The sequence below is a fragment of the Coenobita brevimanus genome, chromosome 8 (assembly GCF_032717465.1).
Source record: "Coenobita brevimanus isolate Jiangsu-jjx chromosome 8, ASM3271746v2, whole genome shotgun sequence".
Classification (NCBI taxonomy): domain Eukaryota; kingdom Metazoa; phylum Arthropoda; class Malacostraca; order Decapoda; family Coenobitidae; genus Coenobita; species Coenobita brevimanus.
Window position 1 is genome coordinate 37,984,216 of NC_136961.1, and position 18,933 is coordinate 38,003,148.

Below are 18,933 nucleotides of genomic sequence, written 5' to 3' on the forward strand. Positions count from 1 at the left end.
GCTGCATTGGTGGTCAGTTTTCACAGGCATCTCGGCCCCTCGAGTGAGTGCACTAGTACCCTAATCACCCAGTTGCAGATTATGTATCGATGCGATACTCAACACCTTTTAAACGAATTTAAGCTGATTGTCTCACATGAATTGAATGAGGTCAAGAAGTTTCTGGGATGACAATTACTAAGAAGAATGAAAGACAAAAGAGGGCAATGGGGATAAATCCCGGGGCCAAAACTCAAGAGTATGGAGGGACCAGGGCACACACCAGGACTCTGAAAATTTTGCTTCTTTTTCTGGCCCGTGTCAAACGTTTTCCCGGCACCCCAGGGCGCGGTCATAGCTCTCTACGTCCCTGAACACCGATGTTACGGCTTTTGAAAGTTTTTTTGATTTTTTAAACTTCTGAAATTACGGTTTTGAAGCTATAATGTATGGTGTTGCATACTTTATCAGTGCCATCGTACTCATGGATAGCTGTATCTTCCTCATGTGGAAGCTGGTTTTCGGAAGACTAATTATTGTACTTCTCTCTGAGCTTTGCCCGTGCCCAATCATTCCATACACAACATATTCATCTTTCGTTTCTTGCAAACAGGCGAGGGGGACTACCTGTTTTTCAGGATAATTACACAAAAGACCAATGGGGTTTCGGGATGCAGAGGTGGGACGTAAAAAAATTTTTCATAAATATAAAATATATATATTTTACTTCCACAAGTGCTCCAAATAGTTCTTACAGTCATACCGACTATTTGTTTAAGAGAACAGTTTTCACTAACTTTCCCTCTTTAAGGGGTCCTCATTCGAGCCTGCTCACTGCCCTTCTTGCTACTACAGATGCTTTGTCAGCCACAGTGTGAAGAGAGCGTTGGATGCAAGAGGGATGTCCGTTGAGCAAGGAAGAGTGGCTGTGTGTGACAGAAGTGAATGGAGAGAAACTGTGAATGAATAAATGATGATGCAGCGCTGGGGGGATATACTCCCGCATTTATCTGATCAGCTGATCAGGTCAGGTGTGGGTAAGGGGATGGGTCTATTATGATGTGGCAGGGGTAAACCAGCTCTGCTGTTGGGCCCTGCTGCAGATGTCATTGATTGCACTGCGCGGTTGACCCTTGTGCAGAGTGGTGTGGTGAGAATCTGTCCGTTCTCCCCTTTGGGGCTAAGATGCGAATGAATGTGTTTGAGTGGATGAGGAAATTGGGAGTATGTCGACCTATCTCGGCTACCTCCCTTCCCATGGGGGAAGCAGCCTGGGTATATAGATAGATAGATACAAACGTCACTGGGCCACATGGCCATGGCCCCTCACTCATAGGTGAATAAGTTGTATGAAATATGAGGGTGGCAGTGAAACACTAGAAAATATTCTTTTCTTCTAAAAATGTCACAGGAGTCATTGCAGGCCTCCGTGATAGCCATTTGGAAACTCTGAAGGGTCATAACTCGAAAGGTTGGAAGCCACTGATGTCTGACTTGGCCCTCATAGCTCCAAAATCCCGGCTACGCCTATGTATAGGAGGAAATATATTTACAGAATTTAATATGTGTGAACAACTGAACATTTAGGTAAAATATTGCTGCATTCATTGCTTCATTGGCATGAAGAAACAAACATAGGAAAATGGAAATTTTTGTGGTTACATTTTCCGAGCGAACTAGCTAAACCTGTGGTGTGTGTGTATGAAGGGTGCGGGAACTGCATACACCATACACGTATATGAAGTACACAGAGGTGAACAGTGCTGCAAACGTGTGCGTGCAAACAGAGATTATCATTGCGAGAATGGCCACGTCATTCATGCTTTCTCGACTTGCAAGCACTCTATCGGCGCTTGCAGGGCTTAGCTCATGCATCACCACCTTAGCACTAGCCAGGCAGTATCTATAGACAGTACAGTGCTGTATGGCGCACCGTGAACAGAATCAGCCATGATTTTTCTCCATGTATGATAATAAATTCTGACCTTCCCTGAGAGGTAGGAGAGCGACCAGAGTGTTTGCAAGATGGACGTGCTGACACTGCCTGCGACCTGTTGAGGGGTGCAATCAGCCAGCCACAGTCTTCTACCGCCCAGATGATCCAGGGGACCATGGTTTGGTTTAACGTCATGACAGGTATGGATTCATCACACGTTAGGATACTGGCAATGATGTTTTTGTGCACCACCAGGCATTCATTAAACCAAACTCTCGGCACCTTCAACGCTCCCTAAGTGACAGAGAATTGGTGGAGTTGAGTATATTTGAAACCCCCATGGGTCCTGAGGCCCGGGATGTTACTGGACCACGTGATGTAGCCGTGCAGAGTTCTGCCCATGCACGGCGGTGTATCACGGCTCGGGAACGTCAGGCCAGGGATCCTAGGAGTTCCGGACAGATGAACCTTGTCGTGGAGATGTGTATTGCGATGGCAAAGGCTTTCTGTGGGGATGATAAGAGGGCTTTGCACGTTCTCCACCCAAAGATCTTCGAGGAGAATGGGCTGCCTTGCCTTATCATCCCTGAGTGCTTTGCCCACAATATACACACTGTCCCTCGCCGACGGGAGCGTCGGGCTCGCCAACCACGATCTGCTGCTCCTCGTCAGACTCTGAGGAAGAGGCTTAGACTGGAGGCCCCCCCCTCAACCGACAGACTGCCTCTCAGGTTCCCGACCTGACCCCGGACCTGACCAATGCTACGACCACGACAACGACCACGGCAGAAGTCCACCATCCGCCAGCAATGTCTGAGGAGGAACAGGACTCAACTCACACTGCCTCCATGGCCGAGGAAATGTTGACCAGCTCCCCGGCTGAGGAGGATGTCGGTGAGTCCCCCCCTCCTCAGACAGAGGAGGGCACCCCATCCCGCCCCCCATCATCGATCTCAAGGATCAGCTATATCAGTGGTTCTTAACCTTTTTTGAGTCACGGACCCATTCGAGAAACTGGTGAATCCTATGAACCCCTTCACTACAAAAATGCACATAAGCACAAACGCAGCATTTTGCATGCAATGAATATACATTATTTCATTGAAAACTACCTCACGCTGTGTATCACAAAGTATAAAACAGTCTTTACAAAGAATTATGTTTCTCACTCTTTTTCATGCAAAAACTAGTACAAAACAAAACTTAAAGTCTGCTCAAAAGTTCATTTCAGTGAGAGAGTTGTTGTTGCTGTTTGGCTTGAATAAGATGAAATTGTGGAGTGGTCTTTGACTAGGCAACACCCATGTCATCATTGACATCCAGTTGATTTCGACTTTTCATTTTGATAGAAACAAGCGCTGAAATCCCTGACTCACAAAGGTATGTGGTTGCAAACGGAATCAGAGCACCCATAGCTCACTTTGCCAGATGAGGGTAGGCTTGTGTCAACGAACACCAGAATTCTTCAAGACTTCGAGTTTGTTTGTTTGTTTGTTTTTTTTAAGTTAATGATACCAAACGGCATCACGCAATCTCGCTAAATTTTTCTCAATTATTCTGACCTTCACGGACCCCTGTATCTCATCCATGGACACCTTGGGGGTCCATGACCCCAGGTTAAGAACCCCTGGGCTAGATGTACCTTCCTATAGACACCTCCTGGCTCTTGGAGCTCACACCCGGTTGTACCAGCTCAGGGCAATGACATACGATCTGCTCCAAGCCGCCAACCAGGGTGAGGACATAAGACCTGTGCTGATTGTCAGAGGTGAGGAGGTGCATCTAGCCGACCTTTGACCTTTCTATCATATGCTTCCACCATGTCTGGACCCCTAGATTGGCAGTGTTGTGTGCTGCAGGAGTAGCTGATGAGTTTAGTACTGTATATCAACACTGGCTTGCCACCCCACCTTGAGGGTGATGGCCATTAACCCCTATCCGCTGGCTGACATGTATGCACAACAGGATTCAGGGCGTGGAGGGCCGCCGGTTGACGATATACCGCAGTTGCCTTCCCGCCACTGTTTAAGCACTGGCCCATTTTCTATGATACCTACGGGGTAGGTAGGACCCCCAGGTACCCCGCAGTTGCATGGTTCAGTTTGTACTTGGCAATGGTAGTGAGAGGAGCCATGTCATCTTCCTTGAAATCGTCTGATTCTGTCACACCACATGAAGGGCCGATTGCCTCATCAATCCCCGCGAAAGTTCTGCCCCTAGTGGCACGTAAAGGGCTTAGTGATAATGCTATAGAATGTGCTCTTGATGATACTGTCTTCTCTCGTATACTCAGCACGAGTACATCCTCTGAGGAGAAAAAAAAGCTACCACGTGGAGAGTGAGCTCACTCGCCCTCCAAATCCTACTCGTTCTCCGACACCAGAGAGGGCTCTCCGACTTCTCCAGGAGGAAGGGACAGTCTACGAAAGTGATGATTTCGGCGATGAGGAGGTGCAAGATGACCCAGGACATTTGGAAAGTGACCGCGGACTTGACGGTCATATACGGAAAAAAACGCCGCAGAGCCGTTTCCCCCACACTCTCGCCACCTGCTTCCACTCCCCCACACCTCAGCCTACCACTTCAAGGGCAGAATCTCCACAACCAGGCCCTTCGGGAGTAGTATGAGTACTGAGCAGGTGTGTGGGGAAATGTAAATAGTGTACAGCAGTACAGAAGTTTGTGTATTTTCATAAATGAGTGAATTGTGTGATATTGTAAGTGAATTATAAAAAGTGCCAAGATATATGTCTTTTATAAATTCTACAAGTGCATATAAGTGATTTATAGTAAGTGCAATACGGGAGTTGATACTGTTTATTGGATATTGGTTAGAATATTATTAGATATACCTTGAGTTTGCCTACCTGTTATCTGAAAGAAAACCGCTTGTGAGCGGGCCACAATGAACAATACCTGCTTCGGTATACCTAAATTATTTCACTCAATACTCAGAGGGATTGTGCCAAATATGAGCATCAGTGTATCTGTGATGTGAAGTACAAATAATGTTAGTTGTGTGAAACATTTATATGATTTTCACTATAACTGATTAGTACCCCTGGGAGTAGGTGTTTTTTTTCAAGAATACTCCCACAGTATCCCTCCTTGTTGTAAAAGGCGACTAAAAGCGTTGGCGGAGGGTTAGTGCCCCTCACAGGAAAACAACTAACTAAAATGACAAACAGTAAGCCTCAGACAAGGACTGACCAATAGATGACGACCAGGGACCGGACAAAGGACATGGTAATTGGAACATGGAATGTAAGGGGAGTGAATGATGAGGTGAAAGAGGGAGAGATTGTCCAGGTGCTTGAGGGTGCGAAAGTTGATGTATGCGGAATAACTGAAACTAAATGGAGAGGTGAGAGTGTGAGAGAATGGGAGTATGGATGGGGTATATGTGCAGGAGTAGGTGAGAATGAGAGGGCAAAAGAAGGAGTATGTATAGTTGTGAGTAAAAGATGGAAGAAGAGCATAAGAGAGTATGAATCAGTTGGGTCAAGGATTGTGTGGGTAAGATTGAAAGTTGGAATACAAATGTGTGCGATTGTGTGTGTGTGCAAGATCGTGCAAGCAGAGTGAGAGAAGAGTTCTGGACAAATGTGGAAGTGTGCATGAAAAAGTTTGGAAGGAATGAGAGAGTGTTTTTGATCGGTGATATGAATGGTAAAGTAGTGAATGTGAAGGTGGATGGAATAGTTGGTGAGTGGGGTGTGCCTGCTGAGATAGATGAGAATGGCAGTGCGTTAGTGGACATTTGTGCTGGGAGGGGGTTGGTGATATCCAATACCCTCTTCAGGCACAAAATGATCCACAGTTATACATGGCGAGTGATGAGAAGGGTGAGTGGTGAACTGAATGAAAGGAAGGCAATGATTGATTTTGTGGGTGTGGATGGAAGGATGCGAAAATGTGTAATGGATGCAAGAGCTTATAGAGGTTGGGGGAGTGGACTTTCCGACCACTACTTGGTGGTGGCCAGAATCAAGATCCAAAAAAGATGGAGAAATAGAAGAAGGGAAGGACGGGAAGAAGGAGCATTTGTAAGGAGAGTGGAAAAGTTACAAGAGGATGAGAAAAAGGCAGAGTATAAGAGAGAAGTGGAGGAACGATTGGGCAAATACGAATTGGAGCAGATGGGGGATGTGGAAGGTGTGTGCAGGATATTCACAGTAGAGTGTGTGGTGAAATGCTGAAGCATGGGGGAGAGATACTAGTAGAATGGATGTGGAAGATGTGCAGATTGGCCTGGGAGGAAGGTAGAGTCCTGGAAGATTGGAAGTCAGGTATAATTATTCCCTTGTACAAAGGAAAAGGGGAAAAAGAAGTGTGTGGTAATCATAGGGGCATTTGTCTTCTTAGTGTAATAGGAAATGTGTATGGTAGGATACTTATTGACAGAGGTAGAGAAAGAACATAGGAATTAGTTGGAGAAGAATAGGGAGGCTTTAGGAAGGGAAGAGGTTGTGTAGATCAGATATTCATTCTTAGATCTTTAGTGGAAAAGTTTCTAGAGAAAGGAAAGATGTTGTATGCGGCTTTCATGGATTTGGAGAAAGAATATGACAGGGTGGATAGACAAGGATTGTGGAAGGTATTAATATTATATGGAGTAGATGGGAAGTTGTTGAATCCTGTGAAGAGTATGTATGATGGTGCTAAGGCTGCAGTGCATATGGATGGTGAACTAAGTGAATTTTTCTCTTTGAAGGTTGGGTTGAAACAGGGATGTGTCATGTCTTCATGGTTGTTCAATCTGTACATGGATGGGGTAATAAAAGAGGTACAAGGTAGGGTAGTGAATGTTGGAGTGGCCCTGGTGAGAGAGGGTAGTGTTTGGAAACTCCCTGTACTGTTGTTTGCAGATGATACTGTGTTGTTGAGTGAAGACGATGGGGAGCTGCAAGGCTTGATGGATGAGTCTGGGAGAGTGTATAAGAAACGGAATCTAAAGGTGAATGTAGGGAAGAGTAAAGTGATGGTCTTTGAGAGAGGTGAAGTCAGTGAACATACAGCGAGGTTGGATGGTGTGGAATTGGAAAATGTGAGTAAGTTTAAGTACTTGGGTAGTGTGATGAGTAAGGATGGAAGTTTGGAGGGTGAAGTGCTTGAAAGGGTACAGCAGGGAAGAAAGGTTGCTGGTTCCTTGAAAGCAGTGATAAGAAGCAGGAAAGTGAGCATGGAAGTGAAAAAGTTACTACATGACAGTATTGTGATACCAACTCTAACGTATGGAAGTGAAGCTTGGACGTTGCTGGAAGAACACAAGTCAAGAGTGAGAGCAATGGAAATGAGTTATTTAAGAGGAGCCTGTGGAGTCACATGGAGAGACAGGCTGACAAATGAGGATATAAAGGAGCGTTGTGGTGTGGATGTGGATGTGATGGGAAGCGTTAGGAGGAATACACTGAGGTGGTTTGGCCATGTGGAGAGGATGGAGGATGAAAGACTGACGAAGAGAGTGTATGTGATTGAGGTGGAGGGGGAAGAGGGAGGGGGAGGCCGTGGATGAGATGGAGGGATGGGGTGGAGAGGTATATGAGAGAGGAGGGTGTGATTTGGGAGCAGGGCAGTGAAATGGCTGGGGATAGGGCGACGTGGAGGCGATTTGTTTGTGGCCACCCCGAACGGGATTGATGTCTGACAATAGATAGATAGATAGTCTGATTTACAGTACAAATAATTACCTTATACTCTACGATAATGCGTGAAAGAGCAACAGCATTTCCTTGTCAAAGTGCAATTACCCGTAATCGTGATGTAAAGTGCAGTTCTACGTGTCTTAGTAAAGTAGAAATAGGATTTTTTACGGAAGAAGTGAGTACAGAAAAACGACGAGATATTTCTTTTCCTACACACCTATGGGGCTTAGTAGCATGGTGGTGTGGGCAGTAAATCCTTCGGTGAGCCACATGAACCGAGTGATGACTCATTTTCATGGTGGTGAGTAAGGAGGAGCAGAAAAAAAGAGTGGAATATTCCGCATTCCAAGGACGCCAGGGCAGTGTTACAATCACCACTCCAATCAGTGCTGCCAACGCTAGCCAGCTGGGCCAACGCCATGGCCAGTGGCCCGCGCTTGGAGCCGAGCGCCAAAACTTGAAAAACCACTCATCTTCAACTCATCCTTACTCATCAACGGGATCACCTAGAGACCTCGGGAGACTTTCATTGGAAAGAGGAAGAGTTGGTGAGTCTTATGAATTTTCATTGAATTTTCTAGCTATTATAGTTTGGCAGATATAAGGGTTTGAAGTAAGGGTATTTTTTCCAAAATCTCGGGAAATCCCCCGTAGGGAGGAGTGTGCTGCAGCCGGGAACCCCCCGGTGGCTAAGGGTTAAGCCCCTCCCCGCAAAAAAAAGACCTTCCCCATGCCACAATGCACTTTGCAATGCTGGTCTCGACCTGGTCTTGAACCAAAACTCCGAGATTAGAAGCTTCGAGACCAAGATCAAGACCAAGACCACAACAAGCGAGACCAAGATCATGACCAAGACCACATCAAACTGGTCTCAAGGCCAGTCTCAAGACCAAGACCGGTCTCGAGACCTACAACACTGGTTACCAGGTCACACCCTTATATCATATAAGAAACATGAAACAAGTTTTAGCTTTCGATTTTGCTATTCATCTTTTTTTGTTGTAGTCCACTCACCTAACAGTCATTAAGAAGTTTACCTTCTTGAAGGAGGACCCGAACACAGTTGAAGATGTTGGTCTCCTGCCTGGGTGGCTGATTAGCATGTTGGGGAAGGAAGGATGGCAGGACCAGCATGACAATGATGACTACCACCAACACTGTAAACACACCCGCCCATACCAGTGCTGACAGAGGAAGCAGGAAGCCCCACGGGTGCACCTTAGGATGACCACGGGCAGCAAGAATACCATAGCCTCCCGTGTAAGCATAGGAACTGTAGTCGGTCACCTTGTTGCGGTCATGGTTCATGAAAAATAGTACAGGCGACACCTCAACCTCCTAACAAAAATAATAGATATCATTTAAGTGTTGTTGTTGTAGAGGTTGATGTTTTCTTTAATATTTTGCCTGTGCATGATTAAACACAAGTATCTCAAGTTGCAAGCCACACACTATATTAAGTAACCGTGTTCGACTGCAAACAGATGTAGAGGATAGTCCATTTATTTCTATCTGAAGAAAATGGGTCACTCACAATTTCAGTGCACAATTATGGTTGTGTTACTGTAAGTTTCATATGCTCTAGTTATGAGATAGGAACGAGTCGTCTTGATTACTAGTCAAAATTGAATATTCTCCAACCTAACTTTGCCTTCTCATGAACAATGCTGAAATGGGGTTGTGATATTTGTCAGTGGAAAACAAACTGACCATAATGCTTCCTATTCTGAGCAAGCTATCTCCATATCGACTTCTAGGGCAGCGTAAACGCGAGAATATGCCAGAAGTATCGATGAATTAACGTCAAAACTTCCCTTTGGGTAATATTATAAGAAATAAGTATCATAATGGGCATTATGTTGTGCCGCTGCAGTGCCTCACCTCACGTATGATGAGGCCCATCATGCCAGTCCAGGATCCATCACCCTGTAAAGCACCCCAGCCGTTGTCTGCAGGCCGCCTGTATGTGTACCTGAAAGTAAGTGTAGTATTAATAACATCTTCAACTGCATTACATGAATTTTTATTCAAAAAGGGTACACTTTGTGAACTGGAAAAGGGTTAGATATAACTTAAATTAAGCTCTTCAGTACAAGAGGCCTTCCCTGAGTAAAATATTATTATCTGAGAGTACCAAGATTAAACTAAAAAAATTTCATTTGATTCAAAGGTATTAAAACCTGGATCATAATGGGTAAGGTATCTCCCAGTTTTTACTTTCATTTGTGATAAGCATGTTGAGGTTAAAATGTATCTGTACTTTCCATCTCATTGTTGGGTGTACCCTATAACATGGCATGCAGACTAGCAACATCTAAACGCCATAGCTGTTCCTTGGATGACCTGAAACTACACGGCTTACAAACAGCTTCCACCATTTAGATCAGTAATTTGGCCATTAGTCGCTCTTTACTTGTGGCATCATCTGGGATTAAGCGACGCCCTTCCGACTGCAGAGGAACAAGCACCACTCATCGTGAGACGCAGATTTTTTTCAATCCCCTCGTATCACAGCCATCTCACATGCTTTTGAATTGTGGCTCTGGTTCTTCTCTGGCGCGGAATTTGGATGGTAGGGACGTCAGGACTACCTAGGACTTGATTTCTGTTCTGTGTACTATTTTGGCACTTTTTTTTTTTTCCAAAACGTATAAGTCACGTTAACTTTGCTTTCTAGATATCAGGCTAGGTTAGTCTGCTAGTCAGTTAAGTTAACCTGTAAGTCTAGGTTAGGTTAGGACAGGTTAATTTAGGACAGAGTTGAAAAAACTGGAAGGGTCATCATCCAGGGAGAATAAACATAGCAAGTATAGTAAATATGTTATACAGAACGGAACTCTGCACCCAGGACACGAGTCACTAATCAAAAACAAGAGTAAAGCTATGCTTGTAGACAGTAATATACTGCAAACGAATGATGATGCTGCCCTTTTCTGGTAGGGAAAGGCCCCTAATCTTGTGTTGTGTCTGCTGTTGGAGAGTTTGATGTGGCAGTCTAGGTCTGGGAATATGGAGTGTGGCCCCTATGAAGTATGGCACTGGGAGGTGTAGCAGTTGTGGTGTGGCAGAAGTGTGACGGTGTGATTTTTATATGAAATGTGGTTGTGTAACTTACAAGGAATGATAATGTGTGTCACTGGAGTGTGTGGTGTGAACAATAATATAATCGCATGGAGATATCAAGAATTTAATAGAAAATACGTCATCAGATTGAAGGGGTTAATAACAACCGTTGTGATTTGGGCTTATCACTCACTAATGTAGAGGTTGTTCTTTTATTTTTCCTGATCAAGCCTAGAAAAATCCATCATCATTGCTCTGAACTTCCAGGCAGACAAAAATTACAACGTTTTCAGAAAAAAAGGAAATAAACAAAACTAAATCATCAAGCATCGCAGTGTCCAGCACATCTGTGTCACACCCCATCCACTCGTCACTCAAGCTTCAATATTCTTGGCTGTGGATACTCATCACAACAGGAGACACATCTAAGAATCTGTTAGGTCCAAAGAGAGATGAAGTGCAAGAAAAACTTGGGATTAACTCGTCGAATATGTGATTCATATCATAAGCTGGATAATCTAAATACATTATCCTCCTGAAGAACCTCATAGAGATTCTCTCTCAGTGGCAAAACATTTGACAATTTTCCAGCAGTACCAAAGGAAACCTACTGTAGACATCAACCACTTAAACGTATCATGTTCTAATGGAAGACTGGGATTGAACAAAAATATATTATCTGCCTGAATGATCTTCGTGCATTCAAATGGCATCATATCTAAGTCTTCACTTTAGTGACTGATAATAAAAACTTACGTGAGGTTCATGTATCTTGCAACAATCTGCATGACGTTGTCTGCCGGGCCAATGAAGGTTAGCCGCTTGCCCCCTTCCGATGTTGGGTCATCCACCATTATCGCGGGTTGATAAGGCAGTTCCTCAGCCGTAACCAGAATATGGGATCGGTTTGGGTACCTGGATCCAATGGTAAGCGTTGAGGAAAATAAAACAAGGAACACTGACAATAATGTATGGGGTGATACAGAGAACCACTAAATCACTTTATATATATATATATATATATAAAGTATTAGGGTGTCCCAGCCTCACAATGAGAAAATAAAAATTTTGCAAGTGTCAAGTCGCCCACCCCATTAATTTATTACACTTGAAGAAAGAAGAAAATGGGCGAAATTTCATTGACCTATTAGGAGGGAAACGGTCACCTCATCGACATTTGTTTATTCGACCCTATTTGAACAAATGGAAATGCTCAGCATTAATCATTCTAAAATGAAAGAATGACATGTAAATTCTTTCTAATGACTAAGTTAAAGGATGTGGAAATTCTTTCTAAAAGCAGATTTATTAAATGAAATGGAAAGTCTTCCTAATGGCACATTTCATTTCGAGGGACAGAGGATCTTTTTGTCTGCTGAGGGGAACTGCTGGCGGTTCTGTTCGATGACTTGGTACACGAGCTGCTGTTCCTCCTCGTTCTTTTGTCAGCCCCTCATTGAAATCATCTTCCAGAGTCACCACTCTTTCTGCCGCATCGTCCACGGACTTCAGCAATGGTGCACATCCTTCGAGATTTTTTTTTTTTTTTTTTAACTGAAAGCTTCAGGCAATGAAATAGGTTCTGAGTCCTTTTCGTGACCAAGGTGCTCATATCCGACCGTCTCATGGTCAAGGCCCTCTTTCCCTCCAGTCAATGCAGATCTTTGGGGATTTTGGTCTTCTTGTGCAGGTTTTGGAGCATGGCCATCTCTGCATCGATGGTTATGGAGGAGAACATAGCAAGTCTGGCAAAATCTTCGCTTAGGTACCAGATGTGGCCGCGGAATTTCGTCAATGCTGCGGTACCTACATCATGATCCACCGCCTTGTACCACTCTAGGTCCTCCAACAGCTCCAGGTCATTGACAGGTGTTTCCGCCGTCAGTGGAGCCTCGAACGACCTCTGCAGGTAGATGGTGATGGCAAAGACGTTTATCCTGCTTAGCGACCTGACCTCGTGAGTGGTCAGGTGGAATTGCCTTTGGAAGATGAGATCTTAAGAGAGTAAATGCCTTTGGCCATCCACCTGGCCCGGTGGTATGCTCTAGGACAATTATACCGGAGATCTCGTTTGCCATGACCATTGAGGAAGACCAGAGTGAGGATCAGGAACCCCGGTAATCGTCTCTTGGGTGGCCAACTTTAAGCTGTTCTTGAATGAAGTGGACAATCTGCCCTTTTTTCAACGCCACCCATTCCGAAAGGATGTTGCTTGGGCCATCGCCATCGAACGGAGAAGCCTACTTCTGGTCGACGAACTCTCATTGGGATTTGAAGCAAGTGAACAGCGCAATTCCAGGGTCAGAAGACCTGAAGGACAGGTCAAAGACTGAGATGATTACTCATTCCATCATGTGGTGCCTGGAGGCCAGGAAAAGAACGTGGCGGTCCAATTGGTCCTTGATAATTAGTACAGTATAAGGTAGAGAGTAGCTGTTCAGCAAAAGTAACACATGGTTTGAGGGGTCCCTTAAAATTAACCCATACAATCCCGCCATCGGCATGGTGCCGACAGTACAAAACGTCTCAAGTAATCCCAACGACGTGATGGTGCTGACAGCAAAATTAGGGTGTTGTGGCTCGTCTCTAACTGCTTCAGTCTAGCTAATTTTTTGCTAAAGAGTAGCTTACTGTATTGGTAACATTGTGCACAAGCACTTGTAGAACTGAGTTTGGTTCTGCATGGCTAGGTAACATCACTGTGCAACTGTCTGTCACAGTGTTAGAATATCGCGGAAGTCACGCCATTTTTCCGTCTCCCTGGGCTGGAGGAGGCGGTTGAAACTGTCACATGGACCCTCAGTCCCTTCATTTATTGATTCTATAGAAGAGGAAGACCTGGATGACTTTTCTGGGAAGGAATATAAGCCAATGGAGAGGGATATTGAGAATGGGGATTCACCCATTCTCCTCCCCCACCCCCCCCGTTCTCTCTCATCCCGCCCAGCTGCGTGAGAAAACGTAGCTCACGGCTTGGGAAACTGGGCTAGAAACACGATGCCATCCAGCACTTTTTTCTCCTATAAGGAGTACTTTTTTTTTTCTTTTCCTTGATTTATATGTCCTTTTGGATTGTTTTATGCAATAATTTTTTTTTTCCGTTTTTGGTCTAGGATTGGGTGGGTATAAAATTGCTAAAATGCCTGGTATGGTACGGGTTAAAGAACATTAGTGAAATTCATCTTGCTGGCATGCTTTCACGAGTGGAACAAATTAGGGGGGTGTACAAGACAAACTTCTGGAAAAAAAAATTGGGACATCTAATATATATATATATATATATATATATATATAGATATATATATATATATATATATATAGATAGATAGATAGATAGATAGATAGATAGACAGACATATATATATATATAGATAGATAGATAGATAGATAGATATTTATTTATTTATTTATTTATTGAAAAAACACACATTACACGTGTGTATTTATGTGGTAAGATTTCATAACGCCATGGTGTAGTAGTAACAGTGCCCGACTTCCATCTAGAGGTCTCGGGTTCGATTCCCCACTGAAGCATTAAAATGTTCCATATATATATATATATATATATATATATATATATATATATATATATATATATATATATATATATATATAAAAACCACAGGAGAAATAAAAGGAGCGACAGTGAGTACTTTCGTATATTTGATCTTCAGACAGAGTGAGACAGAAACATAAAGGATTGAGGTCTTTTATGCACACCCGAAGCAGGGAGTGGCACACAGAACAAAGGATGACCTGAATTTTTACCTGCGGCTTACTTTATGGTCACCTGCAGCAGGGAGTGGCACACAACAAAGGATGACCTGAATCTAAAAATGGGTGATGCACAAAACAACATGTACCTTTCTTTTTTCTTCCTTAGGGATGCACGTGACAAAGCAGGAGGGAGTAGGAGGAGAGGAAAGGGGAGGGGAAGGGAGAAGGGGAGAGGGGGGAGGGAGGAGGGAGGAGGGAGGAGGGAGGAAGGGATAAATACTGCTGCTTAACTTAAGACTTAGAGGATTAATGCTTGGTGTGTCCCACACAGGTGTGACTACACCACCAGGATATAACAGGGAACAATCACGTGTTAGTCTGGGAGATACTGCTTTAAAATTAATTCAGTTAACAATTTATCACACTTAAAATGACCATAGCTCATGTTTACATTCTTTTCATATGTGCCAGAAATTAGACAAGATTCTATTACATTTCTTTCATCTAAGCTTTTTGATCTTGCTAGAATCTTAGAGCCTGCCCAGTCAATATGGTGATCACTGGATGCTTTGTGCTGAAATAAACCACTACTCTGTTGGGCTGTCCTTACACTGTATTTATGTTGTGAGATTCTAGTTTCCAAATCTTTTCCAGATTGTCTTATGTAAAATTTGTTACAGTTTTTACACGGGATTTTGTAAACTACGCCTGAATTACTGAAAGGGCTGTTCTTGATGAGGGTATTTTTGATGGTGTTCTCATATTTGAATACTACTTGTACATTGAGTTTCCTCAGTATGTGAACAACATCAAGAAAATTTTCATGGAAGGGGGGACAAGGGTTCTTTGAACATTCTGGCGATCTTTTTTTTTTTTTTTTTTTCTTGTCCGACTCTGGGCATAGGCTTCACAGCCTGCTATCAAGGCCCAGCAGTCCTCCTACATACCATACACCTCTACATGTCACCTGGCTTATTAGTTTTCCCTTCAAGGAATCGTTTCTTGGATGTATTGTGGCACTGAGTTAGTATATTTTGTGGATATTTTAGCTTCTTTCCAATGCTCTGAATCATTTTTAGTTCATCATCTAAAAATTCTGGGTCTGAAATTCTATATGCTCTTAAGTACATGGATATGAACACTGATCTTTTTACATTAATATGATGGTTAGAATAGTAAAACACATATGACATAATATTTGTAGGTTTTCTATATACCTTAGTCTTCAAAACATTTTGGTCACTGATAACTTTTACATTCATAAATGGCAATTCATTATCCATTTCCATCTCATGACTAACTTAATCGATGGAACTAACGAATTTAATTTCAGAAGAAATTCATCAATGGAAAGACTGTTAGGCCAGAAGCACAGGATATGATCAATGTGTCGAAGCCAAATTATGTTTTGCTCCTTATGAAGGTTAGTAAATGTTTCTCAAAGTATTCCATGTAAATACTTGCCAGAACTGAGGAGAGGGGATTACCCATGGCCGTAGCAAATTTTTGTGTGTAAAATTTGGAAAAGATTTGGAAACTAGAATCTCACAACATAAATACAGTGTAAAGACAGCCCAACAAAGTAGTGGTTTATTTCAGCACAAAGCATCCAGTGATCACCATATTGACTGTGCAGGCTCTAAGATTCTAGCAAGATCAAAAAGCTTAGATGAAAGAAATGTAATAGAATGTTGTCTAATTTCTGGCACATATGAAAAGAATGTAAACATGAGCTATGGTCATTTTAAGTGTGATAAATTGTTAACTGAACTAATTTTAAAGCAGTATCCCCCAGACTAACACGTGATTGTTCCCTGTCATCTCCTGGTGGTGTAGTCACACCTGTGTGGGACACACCTAGCATTAATCCTCTAGGTCTTAAGTTAAGCAGGAGTATTTATCCCTTCCTCCCTCCTCCCTCTCCCCTTCCCCCTCTCCCCTTCTCCCTTCCCCTTCTCCCCTCCCCCTTCCCCCCTCTCACCCCCTCCCCTTTCCTCCCCTCCTACTCCCTCCTGCTTTGTCACGTGCATCCCTAAGGAAGAAAAAAGAAAGGTACATGTTGTTTTGTGCATCATCCATTTTTAGATTCAGGTCATCCTTTGTTGTGTGCCACTCCCTGCTGCAGGTGACCATAAAGTAAGCCGCAGGTAAAAATTCAGGTCATCCTTTGTTCTGTGTGCCACTCCCTGCTGCAGGTGACCATAAGTTAAGCCGCAGGTAAAAATTCAGATCATTCTTTGTTCTCTGTGCCACTCCCTGCTACGGGTGTGCATAAAAGACCTCAACCCTTTACGTTTCTGTCTCACTCTGTCTGGAGATGTAATATACGAAAGTACTCACTGTCGCTCCTTTCGTTTCTCCTGTGGTTATTCTGCATATATAAACTGTATACACACACACATATATATATATATATATATATATATATATAGAATATATATATATATATATAGAGAGAGAGAGAGAGAGAGAGAGAGAGAGAGAGAGAGAGAGAGAGAGAGAGAGATGATAGATAGATAGATATTTATTTATTTATTTATTGAAAAAAACATACAATACACGTGTGTATTTATGTGGTAAGATTTCATAACGCCATGGTGTAGTAGTAACAGTGCCCGACTTCCATCTAGAGGTATCGGGTTCGATTCCCCACTGAAACATGAAAAATGTTCCATATATATATATATATATATATATATATATATATATATATATATATATATATATATATATATATATATATATATATATATATAAAACCACAGGAGAAATAAAAGGAGCGACAGTGAGTACTTTCGTATATTACATCTTCAGCCAGAGTGAGAGAAAAACATAAAACGTTGAGGTCTTTTATGCACACCCGTAGCAGGGAGTGGCACACAGAACAAAGGATGTCCTGAATTTTTACCTGCGGCTTACTTTATGGTCACCTGCAGCAGGGAGTGGCACACAACAAAGGATGACCTGAATCTAAAAATGGGTGATGCACAAAACAACATGTACTCTTTTTTCTTCCTTAGGGATGCAGGTGACAAAGCAGGAGGGAGTAGGAGGGGAGGAAAGGGGAGGGGGAGGGAGGGGAAGGGGGAGGGGAGGAGGGGAAGGGAGAAGGGGAGAGGGGGGAGGGGAAGGGAGAAGGGGAGAGGGGGGAGGGAGGAGGAGGAAGGGATAAATACTGCTGCTTAACTTAGACCTAGAGATCTAATGCTGATACATCTACTCAGTACGACTGAATCATGTGATATCACTGCCATTATACTGACAATATCACGCAATACACTCTAGAGATGCTTCGAATGTAATTTTTTATTCTCACACTGGTAACCAATGGAACTGAGCCTCTGTAACCAATCAGCGGGCACGACACAAATCGTTGCCTTCATTTATAGATTAATACTACGTCGTGTAGTAAGAGGATGCCAGATACCTCCAGATGTATCCAGGGAATCATGAACGCAACTGTACCTCACTATCTCCATTTATCTATCTATCTATCTAATCTATCTATCTATATCTATCTATCTATCTATCTATCTATCTATCTATCTATATATATATATATATATATATATATATATATATATATATACATATATATTATATTCGTTGGTGTAGCCAGGCAGGATATTTTCGTGGAGGCATACAAGGTTGAAAGCTATGGCACATTCTCCTTTGCTGATTTTCTTATGTAAGGTTTCTATTTGCCGTGTAATTTTTGGTGATCTTCTTGGAGTTTTTTTCGGAAGTTCCCGAAAGGGTAGCAACGTTGGAACCTTCTTGTTCCGTCTTCAGGCCAGATCTGATTTTCTTTTTTAAATTAAGGCTTAATGGTCATTGGCCACTATGTGGGGCATTAGGCCAAAGAGGATTGTTGACTTAAGTCACAGTAAAGCACCAGCAGCGCACATAACGACCAATCTAGGGAGCCAGGCACGGTGTGAGCATGAAGTAAAATGCTCGGAGATCGGCCAGACGTACACCCACGAGCAAAAGTTCGCAGACAGTCCTTGTCAGGCATATGTTTCCAAATATAGCCCATAGAGGGCGCAGCGCTCGTCCACCGGAGAAACGGAGAAAGGAGGAGACGGAGAGGGAGAGTAGGAAGGAGGCAACGAGACGGAAGGAAGGGATAGGCAACAAGACAGGGGAGGAAGAGAGCCTGTAGCGATGGTAGAGGACACATATCGGGTGTTTTATTATTATTATTATTATTGTTGCGATTATTATTAATATTATTATGTATAAATATATGAAAGAAGGATGTAATCCAGCGTTCGCCCTGATATCTTTTGTATTTTTTATGACTAGTTGTAGAGGATTTTTCTTGTGTGACGGAAACACTAGTGATGTCCAAAGGCTAAAGGTTTGATAAAGTCGAGTAACCCATAAACAACGGTCTGATTCTGATCCAGACGATCTAAGACGCCACAAGAAAATCCCCATCATCTAAGGGTTAAGGAAGTAAAATATTAATTTAATCGTGTCAGGTAATGTGACGGTAGACTGCGACGTAGAAGGGCGTAAACTAAGAGGCAAGGAAGGGGGAGAGAGAGAGAGGGGGGGGGGCAAGAAGTTAGCAGATGAAACACGTAA